At 40.7% G+C, this 13,359-nt stretch overlaps 1 long non-coding RNA gene and 1 pseudogene across 1 annotated transcript; one reads left to right on the forward strand and one right to left on the reverse strand.

Annotated features, from left to right (window-relative positions):
- The first annotated feature begins 281 nt into the window (after positions 1–281).
- On the forward strand, positions 282–1,164 carry LOC119286835. The gene is made up of 3 exons (XR_005140666.1): positions 282–556; positions 641–703; positions 781–1,164. It is a non-coding gene; the product is annotated as an uncharacterized LOC119286835 (long non-coding RNA).
- Positions 1,165–3,725: 2,561 nt separating this feature from the next.
- LOC119289165 lies at positions 3,726–12,924 on the reverse strand (annotated as a pseudogene).
- Between the last annotated feature and the right edge of the window lie 435 nt (positions 12,925–13,359).

Here is a 13,359-nt window from a genome sequence, read left to right on the forward strand (position 1 = left end):
GCCTAATCCGTCGACAAGGATGCAATGCCCAGCTAAGAGTAATTTCTCCCGCCGTGAGGAGAAGTTTTGTATTACGTCTCTTACGCTTGACCACAATCATCCTATAAGTCCAAGCAAATCCAGATTTTTTAGATGCCACAAGAAGTTGGACTTGCATTCAAAGAGAAGGCTAGAATTGAATGATCAAGCAGGAATCCGTATGAACAAGAATTTTGGTTCTCTTGTTATGGAAGCTGGCGGATATGGAAATCTTGAGTTTGGTGAAAAGGAATGTAGGAATGCAAGAGAAAAGAAGGCTGCAACTTGGTGCTGGAGATGCACATGTTGTTTATCAATATTTTCTTCGTATGCAATCAAAAGATCCAGACTTTTTCCATGTTATGGATGTGGCTGAGGATGGACGTCTGAGAAATGTCTTTTGGGCAGATGCAAGAAGCAGGGCTGCATATGAGTCTTATTGGGATGCCATCACATTTGACACTACATACTTAACAAACAAGTATAAAATGAAGGATATGAGGCTGGAAGTTTTTTGTTCTTTCCAAATGAGTTCCAGGTACTTAGTTTGAGCAGTTGCCTTACAGTACAAATTGTACAATACTATATATACAAGACACTCAAGCACTGCTACTTTTTTCAGGAGCTACAAACAAATGAACCTGCTACACCAACTCATATCATGTCTTACATTGATATTCTCCAGGTGTTACACATATACACCATCAACTATTTGTCATAAAGTATTTGTCAATGACTAATTGGGTTCTTTAAACTTCTAAGGGAAAGAAAGATGCCATGGACTTGCTCGCTGCTAACCTGAATGGATGAAAGGAGTCTGGAGTACTTCAGAATGTAACTGCAGTTTTAGCCTTGAAATTGTAGTGAGGTTATATGGATAATTCTGGTAAAAAATGACCGGAGCTCTGTGATGATGCTGATTTAGTTTTTGTTAAATGATTGAAAGAAAGTACCTTCTGTATGAGATGCATATTTTGTGGCTGGATGTTGTTTGTCACAATCTAAACTCTAGACAAACATATTTTGAGAGCCATCTGTTTATTGCAAACTCTATTCTCTTTGTTCAACAACAGCTCTGTATTCTGAAAGTGTTCTGAAATCTCATATTCAACTATTACTAGTTTTGGTGAAGCTACAATAGAGAGCTGAAACAAATCTGGAAGATATAATTTTTGTATTGCCATTCTTTGCATATATATACACTTTCTAAGTAGATAGCTTAACGTGCTTATGGATACAAAAGCAGCTCATCTGTTTCAAACAGAGTACAGAACAGCACCAGATACAGAATAAGAACAGCCAGTCCTTGTATCTACACGAGTCAATTTCTTGCCACTAGATTAGGTACACACCATCAGACAACTTTGATGAAGCCAAAATGACGACGGCGTGGTCGCGGCGGCGCAACCAAGACCACGACGGCGTGGTCACAGAATCGTTGCAGCAAACGACGGCGACGGAAGACGAGAATAGCGAGAGAAAGGGGACGTTCGTCGGGGTGGCGGAGGGCTAGAAGTCCAGTGTGCAGGTCCGTCTGTGGACGGGATGTTGCGCCGGCCACCGCGTCGGCCGCGCACGAGAGACAGGGGATGAGACGAGATTTATTTGGACTATGCCATTCAGTTTGGGTTTGGGCTATGGCAGTTTGGGTAGGGCTTGGGCTTGGACTTTAGGTGAACAAGGTCCTCAACTGCCTCGTGCGTGGATGCTGGCTGTAGCGCTGCCATGTAGGATCGTCCATGCGTCGTGCGCAGGATTGTCGTGTGTATAGCAGCGCCGTTTTCAAATTTTAAAGGTCTGTCTGGGGTTTCTATTCTGCCGCGGCTATTTTCGGCCTTTATCCGAGTGAAACTGCAAGCTGTAAACCCCAAGGGCTAGCATTATAAGGGGTCTGCTAAAGATGCTCTAAGTATTGTATTTGAGTTTTTGCAACACTTCGATGTATACCACAACTTCTAACACCAAAATGACCGTTTACGCCAAGTTGTAGCACCATCAGTATAATTGACTCATGAACTAATAAGCAGCATGAGGTATTATTGCCTTAAAAACGCACATATAATTACTTGCTACTTTGGTCTTGCTGATTTGGTCTTTGGGCCCAATAAACCCCGGACGGAGGGAGTAGTTGCAACCCATTATCTAATTTTCCTCTTCATGCAACAATGTCACATCATCAAGTCATGCATGTAGTCATAAATTACTCTATGCGTTATTTTATTTATGCAAAGCATGCCACCTCATCAACTCATGCATGCATGTTTTTTATGAACTTAGTCATGCAGAATACTCTTACGTTGATTTAGTTTATTTAGCACTTCATTTTTCACCAGATTTCCGCAGCAATCGCACGGGGCGTCGTCTAGTTATTACAAATAAATAAGACACTAAACAAGGAAAACATTTGGGAAAATGCATCTAGAATGCATAAAGCGTTAAATCTTGGACCCAAAGGCCAGGAATATTTAGGATCAAACAGAAAAAAGATATGACGTTGTGCATGCATGTAGGCAGTCTACTATGCTCGTTATTATAACATCACAAGGGAGATATATTGTAGTTGCACTTATTTATCTGGACATCCTCAACTTAACTATGTATTCCTCTTTCAGAGTTGTGCCGAGAACCGTCATAGTGGCTGGCTGATGCTCCTCAACTTATTTTTGCAACAACATGTGAGATGGCCGGCAGATGTTCCTCTGCTTGCTTTAGCAACAATTTGTGACGACAGCGGTTTAACCTTGAGTCCCGTTCATTACATGGCTAGCAATCTGCTGCCCAAAAGCTTGTTGTTCTTGTTAGAGTTGTGTCGAATATTGTGTACAAGGTAAGTTACAGTTGGACTCTGATACCACTTGTTAGAATAAATCCGAAGCATACCGTCGATCATCCGAGGACCAAGCAATCACGCGAGCACGACATCGAGATTTGTTAACGAGGTTCACCGATATGGCTATGACTATTGAGGGTTTATTGCATACAAAGAACTATTGCATGGAAAAGCTTACCTTCAGCCGGCCGATTGCTTGCGAGCGTCCGCCGCCTTTGTGTCCGTCAGATTGGCTCTTGATCAGATGGTCGAGATCAACCTCTCCGTGTCCACATTTCTGCAACTCGTGCTTTGTTCAGAAAATAGAGTTTGCAACTGCTTTTGGTTAGATCCTGTGGCGGGCAGAGACTCGTGCGGCTGGGAGGGCGATGCCGGCAAGGATTCCAGCCGGATCTCGCCGGATCCGGCGAGGATGGCGAGCGGGCAAGAGCCGGCACGAAGCCTCATAGTTTAGTCCAGAGCTCCAGGTTGTGACTGTTGAGAATTTATTGCATACAAAGAACTATTGCATGTGGTGTCTCAAATGTTGTGTTGTCTCCTTCAAGGTTTTGACACATGTGAAAAAATGATGCAATGATGTTGCAAGAGTATAAAATTTTGTTGCACATAGGGGATTTTTGCTACAATGGTCGGACTGCTCGGATTTTGATTTTCTGTGGCATCTAGGCCTCGGGTAAAAAAATATCATAGTCCATTCAGAATTAGTAAAAAAAAAGTTCATAAGATGTCACAAATTACATGGGACTCGTAATTCTCTCTACACCGAAACCATGCCATGCCTACACAATCCACATCCATACGAACTATCCATGAAGAGAAGCCACCCCCAATAATGGTGGCTTCCGACCGAAGCCAATATCGAAACTGGGACGCCAGCCAGCCGTGAGACTTCAAAGGATGATTGTTATAAGCATTTTTTTTATAGTAAGCACAACAGCCATTGATTGATATAGAAATTTCACTATTTCTCTCAATTTTGATAAACCAAACTATACTAACACATTTACATATGGTACTGTTGAAACATACTTCAAAGGCCAGTGTCAACAAATCAGCTCAGCTTCATTGAAGCTATCTGGGTAGCAATCTCCATGGCCTCCTTGACCCGAGAAGCATCACTTCCCTGCATTGCAGGATTTAGAGATAATTAGTAGATTTTTTACCAAAGAGACTTCGCTTAAAGATTAATAAAAACAATGCCTCACCTGGCCCTGGGCAAGACCGTTCTTGCCGCCGCCTCCTCTCCCCTTGAGTGGTGCGATTGAAGGTGTAAGCCAATCCAACACCTTGAAGCCATTGGGTGCGTCGGGAGGTACACCAGCATAAACAACAGCCTTGTTTGATGCCTCGTCTGTGCTGAATACCATCATCGGCAGACTCTGGGAAAGTTTTGACACAAGGAATACAAATTTAATGTTTTGATTGGTACAAAAATAAATTGTTGGAGCAAGTTAGAAATTATGCTGTGTATCTATAGTTATTTTTAGATGAATGATGGGGACATTACTAGACATAAATGGATTGGAGTACTGACCTTGAAACGGTTCATGGCTTTGACAACTGCTTCACGGATAGCAGTGGTGTCAAGACCAACATCGGCACGAGCAACACAGAAGGGTTTTCCTTCAGAAAGAGCAGCTTCTGCGGCATCCATGGCAGTCTTGACAGCCTTTTGGATATTTTCTTCGCCCATTTTCTTCTTCGCCTTCCTAAGTTGATCCTGATATATGCAACACAGCTGTAATCAGCAGCTTCATTTAAACTACCAATAGAATACCAAATATCGTTCTAAATACTTTCTCCTTGACAAGATGTGACAAATGACTGAAACAAATACAGACCTCCAATTTTGAGATATTGCCTCTTAGATCAGCTTTTCTTGCAGCTGGGATAGCAGCTGCATCCAGTGTGTTCTTGATGGACCCAATTTTCTGATGAAGAAACATCATTCTTAGATACGATCTAGTACAAAGCAGATCAACAGGAAATGGCTACAAAGTAAAACTGACACCATCTATTCATATAAAGTCCAAGGACATAATATTTGGAAGAAAACAAACAAAAATCCCAAAATCTTTTAATAATATCCAATTTATGAGAGTATCACAGCCATATATATATAGCTCATACTAAAGAGACACAAGAAAAAAAGGGAAAAGTTTAGTACCTTTTCCAATGTCGCTCCGTCCAGTAGTTTAGATGCTTCATTGATATCAGTTTCGATCAATTGTGCCAACTTGATAGCCTGGGAGGCACACTCAGCAGTAACAGCCATTATCCTCCGAACACCTTTTGCGATACCCTCTTCAGATATGAGGGCAAATGCTGCAGCATCTCTAGTGTTCGAAATGTGCGTACCTGATACACATAAACTTCAGATGACGTACACGCACAAACGTAGAATTACATAGAACAGAGCAGTAAATAACTATACCTCCACACAGCTCAGTTGATATGGATAACCATTGTTTGCTTTCAGGGTTTGCAAGCAGATCTTCCACTTTGGGACCAATCGATACAACTCTTATAGGGTCAGGGTAGATCTACAAAGTCCAAATGTAAAGCGAATTACGAGAAACAGCAGGGCAGGCAAACGAGATATGAGAACATGGTATGTCAAGCTGAGTAAGAGAACGCACCTCGCTGAACACCGCTCGCAGGCCATTTATGCGCTTCGCGTCAGCTAATTTTACTTCTTGTGCAGATACCTCCAGCCCGTCCTTTATTTGCTGGTTCACTATATCCTCGATTCTTCTCAAATCTTCAGGCTGAACAGGTTTCCCTGTTATTATGTACTAACAGTTGAGTTGACAAGCTGAGGAAAAATATCATGCGGATGCGATATAAAAGGAATCACAGCATACCATGGGAGAAATCAAATCTCAGCTTCTCTGGAAGAACAATGGAACCTTTCTGGTCAACATGGTCACCAAGTACTTCCTACACTTACAATAGCAAAACCTTCATGAGTGAAAAAAAAGCACTCCCCGTAAAATCTGAGAGGCTTGAGAACATACCCTTAGAGCAAAGTTCAGCATATGGGTACATGTGTGGTTTGGAGCAATGAGAGCACGCCGTGTGTAATCAACCTACCAAGAGTAATAGAAGTATCCCAATGTAATTTAGCAAATTTCACAGGTTAACTGATTCGGTATAAGGAATTAATCAGTAAAGAATGTTACCTTGCATTTCACTTCATCGCCAACAGACAATGCCTTGGAGTCAGGCCCTTCCAGAGATGAATAGATATGCAGGACATAGCCAGCAAACACTTGGACATTGTTCACAGCGAAAGATCCAGATGGCCCCTCGATACTCCCAGTGTCATAGATCTAATCCAGAAATATCATATGGCATGTCAAAAGAGTTCATACAATGCATGGCGCAACTCTAGAACATGCAGGAGAGCTGTGTATCGTTCATTAAAAAGAGGAAAAGTTTATATATACAAGTATAAAACCAACAGGAGGTATCACTCTTCAGGGTGCACTAATCATTTTTTGTTCTGGTTACAATCAAAGAATAACTTTCAAACAGAAATTATGCGTCTACTTTACTAATGAATGAACCAACATAATTCTGTTAAATTTAACAAAATACTGTCATGTGGGGCCATTGCTACAGGAGGACACCGACATCAGCTCAATAGTTACTATAGAAAATATCTAACTCGCAAGCGAAGGTAACCATCGAGCTATAGTAATGGCCCACATGACAGTACATTAAAAGAAAAACAGAATGTCATGCTTATTCAGTAGGTAAGCTGATAAAACTCGAGTGGTGATTGCACTTGACATTTTCATTCAACTATGCCAACATGACACTGTCAGAAGTGAAGTTGTACCTGACCACCCTGTTCTGCATAGAAGCTTGTGCTTTCCAAAACAAGACCAAAATCTTCATCACCAGAAGCAGTGGCTATGAACTCTGAGCCAGTATAGATAGCTTTCACAACACTGCTATGTACCTGCAAAATGTGTTTAGGTATATCGGCCATAATCAATATATAAATGTTTAAACACACTGAGAAGTATGAACAGTGCAAGAACAATCAAAAGCTGGTAGCCAGGTAAATTCACTACTTGAAGGTGATTCGAAGAGGGGGTGCTTTGTAAATTTTTGGGCCAAAGTAGAATGAAATTCTACGTAATCCTAAATAGCCAAACCACAACTACATAATCTAATTAATCATTTAACCTCGTGTTTGAATTTCGGGCTATCATTTGTGCTGGCAAGCCCCTGATTGTGCAGCTGCGATGTAGCATTAGCATCCAGGACAATAGATTTGCCACCAGCCTGCAAGAGAACATATATAACAAAATCAGAAATAAGTATGATATAAACCATAGCAGACAAAAGTTGCCCAATCAATTGAGCATCAGTGGCATATAAGAGATGCTATGTTTAAGTTAAGTACAACATTATTATTAAACAACAAACAGCATTAGTAATAATACTTGGATAGCATAAAAAACCACAAAGTGAAGGATTAAGTTTTATATTTAAGGAGAAATAAATACAACCTTGTAGCGAGCATTCCTAGCCTTTTGCCTTGCTTCTTCCATACAAACATTAAAAAAACCCTCCATGTCAACAGAGAGCCCGAAGTCAACTGCCATGACCTATGAGATAGGAAACAACAACGATACCAGAAAACAGACAATAAAAGCTTTAACAACAGCATAAACATGAAAAGTATATTACTGTGAAATTAATTTGATTAAATTTACTGATGAAAACATGAAGAACAAACCTCGGTCAAATCAATTGGATAACCATAGGTGTCCCACAGAACAAATGCATCCTGAAAGTAAAAATAACGGTTGCAAACATGAAAGATACCAATATAAACTTGAAAAGTTCAGCAGGATGTAACAGAACATTGATAAACATGACCGAAGTATGATCTAAGAGGCATGTTTCTATGCAGTGAACTTCCCCTTGCCAAACTTTCCCGATAGCGGAATCGATAGATGTTACCACGAAGCGGTACCTAGCAACCTTCATTCCTGCTTTTCCTCTTGCCTTTGCTACTTGAGAGAATGCCTTTGACCAAGCAGCTCTTCCACTCATTTTATTAGCAATCAAACCTCTTCCCTTCAACTCGTACGGAAGGCTATGTCCCAGTAAGCATTTCCTCTGTTTCCTTGTTTCCCACCTCTGACCTTCCGCTATGACATGACCAGTCCACTAATAAGTCAGGTATCTCTGAAAAGTAAGACCGTCCTCTTCCCTTCGTCAATAGAAGAACTCCAACCATGCTTTCTTGAAATAGCAGTTATTGTCTTCCTGGTCAACTTTCGACGAGTGACTCTTGGTTGCGGGGCCAGGGGGACCTACTATCTACTTAACCGCTAGGCAAAGAGGGAGGAGCCAGGAAGTGGGCGTTTAGTGAGGAAGAGACAAAAAAGCATTTAGTCGATAAAGATGAGTGCTTTCGATCGGCAAGAATATATAACACAACACATGCCCAGACAACAAACAGACTATAAGTCTGCTTAGGTGCAAACATCTTCGAGTGAAAACAAAATAAATCAAGTAATGCGGTGGTAATCAAAGCCAAAGCACTTGCCTGGCCACTAAGTACTGCCCCGCCATTCTCCTTGACAGCATCTGCAGCTTTCTTAAATCTCTCATATCCCTGAAAATTACACCAACAGCACAATCAGTTAACTGTCTGAACAACTGTAAGCTTTCTTAGTCTCTGTTTCGATATATGAAACACAATGGTAAGGCGCCTAGTAGGAACTACCCTTAAGATATAAGCATGATAAACATAATCATGCCCATGAGGAAACCAAAGAAATTGGATTACTAATGGTCATTTCACCGAAAAGGTGAGACAATTTATCGTGTGTGCTAATTATTATGATTGAAGTAAGCTGTTGTATACCAAGATTGAAACTATCACCCTGGATATGTTCCTTAATGTGTTGCCTCAAAACAAGACACTACCTGGTTACTCGCCACAACACATTAACATATATAAAGCCTTTAACAGTATCACACGAGCAAAACAGTGGTACAGAAGATATAGGGTATAACTAAACTGGCCCAGAGCCTCCGGAACAACAAAAATTTAGGTTATCTGATAACAAACTAGCTAAATTACTTTGAGACTAGCACATGTTCAGAAGGATAAAGCATGCTTTAAAGAAAAGGATAAAGTATGAAAACACTGCCTAAGAGTGTGCAAACACTTGGATTTGGTTGCAATGAAATTACTAAAACAAACTCCACTCGGGCCAAATTTATGTTACTGTTATGCAAATACTCCTGGCAACCAACATTACCTTCACTAGAGTGTTCTCAAAGCTTGCCTCTTCGTATTTAATTATATCTTTAATCTTTTTTTGATTGTCCTTCAGCTCAGGAAACACGTCACCCATCAATTGGACAAAAACATCTACAAGGCTGTACAAGCAAGATACAAAATAGTGGTAAATCAAATGATGCTTTGAGAAAAAACGATGAGAGAAGGATGCCAGTCACTGGAAATATGGAGAGAGAATAAGAAACAACTGAAAAAATTGATACAGAACAGCAGAAGTAAAAACACAAAAGGTTGTCATGTTTAAAAGAGCTTAGCCCAATACTTCGTTGTTGAATGTCAATCTGCTAACCTTCAAAGTACCACACAAAAATTGGACAGATGCTAGTTAAGATTTCCTATAAAATTCCTTTCAAAACAATAAATTGACCAACAATTCAAATTTCAACAAATTCTGGGCTGGACTTTGTTCTCCCAGTACCCAACCACCCATCAACAAAATCAGCTACAACCATGAACCCTGCCTGGTACTGTGTCTCTTTTAAGGAACATGTCCTAATACAGCTAATTAGTAATTATGGAGTTAGCTTATTTAAGAGAATGTACAGATCGACCATTCTACGATCACCAGCTGGCAAACTTCTATGTGCCCACCTCATGTTACTGTACTTTGAATATTCATGTGTATAGACTATAATGTAGTTATTAATTGTATAGAATAGGGTGTGACTGGCAATTACGTTCAACTGGCGTGGGTGAATGTTCCATTTCACGACCAAAGCGAAACATTCAGGCTGCCATACCGACTAGAGCAAAATTCTAGACATCTACGGTCATTCTCATAAGCCTTGCATTGCATTTTCAGCATTCCAAGTAAACAAAAAGCTATGAAAATATATTAATAAGAAAAATGTACAGAATAAAACAGATGCAAGTTAGAGTTCTTACGAGCTAAAAAACCCTTTCTTTGCCATCAATTTTTGATGACCAAAGTGGACAGCACGTCTAAGTATACGTCTTAGAACATACTCTCTTCCCTCATTTCCTACAGAAAATCTCGTATTAGAACAAAGAAACATCATTGGATAACACAAAACAAAGCCCTGAATCACTGTAAAAATACAAGAAAATACAATAACTCAGTAGTTGCCACAAAATCTTCAATTCTAAACCATCCGCACTAGATAGGTTGATCAAGATTGTGGATCCGCATTAAGCTGAATGAAGTTAGTGACATATTTTCTGCAGTTGTTGTGAACTTTTATTGCCAAAATATTATGTAACTGCAACATATGTGCACCATATGATGTTATTTTGCAGCTATTATAGATCCAAGTGGTAATTTCTACTGCATACACGACAAGCAAGAGAATCATTAATTGCTTACTTCATATTATATGTCATTCTAGATTACTAATTAATATTGTCTCACATACAAATATGAGATGGAGCTACTTAAACATCCTATTGTGTAGGATGCAGTGCAGCAAGCAACTTAACAAGGCATTCAGGTGTATTATTATTATTCCATATGTTTACACAATTAAACCATATAAATGGATGGCAATCATTTTAAATCATGTATCCACAAACCAAAATAGTATGAACTCACCAGGTTGAGAACCATCAGCAATAGCAAAAGAAAGGGTTCTTATGTGATCTGCAACAACCCTATATGCCATATCAACTTGCCCAACATCATCGGATCCTAATTTACCAGAGTATGGTTGAATTCCAACGCCTGCCAGCTGCACTCATAATGCATATCAAATTAACAATGAATATCATTTACTTCAGACAGCAATTTATTACTGTAGTCACAACTCACAAGCACAAAAAGAAGCTGCAAGTGTGCATCTGGACAAAATACCTTGTGGATGGCATCAAATATTGGCATGAATACATCTGTATCGTAATTGCTCATTTTATTCCAAAGGATAGAAGTTAAACGCTCGAAGCCCATTCCAGTGTCAACGTGTTTTGCTGGCAAGGATCTCAAAGTACCATCTGATTCCCTGTTGAACTGGGTATTAAAATAGCCAAATATCAGTGCATAGAACAGATAAAAAAGCAAATAGGTGTGCACCAATAAAACAGAGTAATAGACGGTGTGTTGAGATTAAAGCTCAACAATCTACAAAGAAATGAGTTTCTAAAGAATAGCATGTTAACCTGAATAAACACAAGATTCCATATCTCAATACATGTAGGGTCATCATTATTCACTAATGAAGCTGCATCACGGTTGCCAATACGATCAAAATGAATCTCTGAGCATGGCCCACAAGGACCTGTGTCGCCCATCTCCCAAAAGTTATCCTGCTCAAAGAATACATTGTAATACTGTTCTTTAATAGGGATATTCAGACAATAGTATAGGTCCAACAGAAACGAAGAAAGTGAAACTAGTACAACATAATAATGTCCAAAACAGCTAGGAATTCGACCAATAAACCAAGCACATCCAGAATACCTTGCAACCGAAAGGCAGAACTCTTTCATTCGGTAGATACTTCAACCATATGATTTTCGACTCGGTATCGAGAGTGAGACCAGCTTTCTCATCACCACCAAAGTATGTTACATAAATTCTATCAGTGGGCAATTTGTAGACCTGTACATATGAAATAGCAATCAGTAGGTAGTAAGAAGGTAGCAATTGTTTAAATTTCAGTTGTAAATGTGTACATCTATAGTTTTCACATCATTTTCTTTTTTTTCTTGTTCAGATATATTTATGTTCCAGATACCCTACATACAAAAATAGGCAACATACATGTCTCTGACCAGAACAAGATTCACTCTGCACATAATGCCTTTATATCTTAGATGGGAGGTCAGAAAGCCAGAGTCAATGAATATATAACCAAAACGACCAAACTTGTTGTACAAAACAACGATTAATTATTAACTCTGCACATAATGACCAAACTTGTTGCAAACATATACACAGGCCGGATTTTAACGAAAAAAATATATTTCAGGGTGCTTTTCATTAAGGCATGAATGGAAATTTTAAGTGTTATACTGTACATTTGAACATTTATAAGTAATAACAATACAGTTTGCCCTACTAACTTATCATGGGTGCACAAAGTCATCGGTAAACAAACAAACCTACTCCAAACAGGCACACAAATCAAAATACATTGCTAATTTCTCACAATTTTAAATAATCCTCAACAGTCCAATCATTAAATGAAAAGCATAAGATCACCGCATAAGTTACAGACCCTCATCATCGTTTCGTGCTTAATCATCCCCAAAACACAAGCTTTCACTCACCATTGAAACCACCAAAGTGAACCAAACTTTCACTTAAATTTTACTGACCCATAACCTGATATAGAGGTACAGAGGTCTATACAAACTAACACGCAAGGGGTCAGAACTTCAGAAGGGGCTGAAGGCAAGAAGAATCGGATACCTGGGTGAGGAGCTCCCACGCATACTCGATGGCCTCCTCCCTGAAGTAGTCCCCGAAGGACCAGCTCCCGAGCATCTCGAAGAAGGTGCGGTGGTAGGCGTCCTTCCCCACGTCGTCCAGGTCATTGTGCTTGCCGCCGGCGCGGATGCACTTCTGCGTGTTGCAGGCGCGGCGCAGGCAGCCCAGCGGCGAGCCCGGGGCGGCCAGGCCCAGGAATATCGCCTTTAACCCGTTCATCCCGGCGTTGGTGAACAGGAGCGTGGGGTCGCCGACGGGCACCACGGGGCTCGACGACCATGGCGTGTGCGACCTGGACTTGAAGAAGTCGGTGAAAACCTCCCGGACCCGGCCGGCCGACCACTCCGGCAGCACCTCCATCGGAGGGCCGACAGTGGATGATCGGAACGAGGAGAGGTCGATGGCGGCGGCGGCGGTGGGCAAAACCCTGGTGTTTGGCTTGGTGATGATGAGTAGGCGGCACGCTGTCAGGGCAAGTGCAACATAGAAGAGACTTTCGAGGTCAAAGTTGTTCCGAAAAAAGGTAGGGGTAGGAGTATATATTTACACTTTTACTAAGCTTGCCCCTTACGACTCCTCTTCACCCAGCTTCTGTGAGCACAAGCTGGACGAGATTGCGACTAACTTGGACGCTTCACTGCTCGCTCACGCACAAACCAAAGTGCTTAGGCTGGATGCCTTGAACTGCAAGTTTTGTTTCACTCAAAGTCATAATCAGTACCTGGCTACGAGTAGGCTACCCCGCGGTTTGGATCATATATGCAGTTAGGAAACAAGATGGGTGTCGGGTGGTAG

The sequence above is a fragment of the Triticum dicoccoides genome, chromosome 4A (assembly GCF_002162155.2).
Source record: "Triticum dicoccoides isolate Atlit2015 ecotype Zavitan chromosome 4A, WEW_v2.0, whole genome shotgun sequence".
NCBI classification, from domain to species: Eukaryota; Viridiplantae; Streptophyta; class Magnoliopsida; order Poales; family Poaceae; genus Triticum; species Triticum dicoccoides.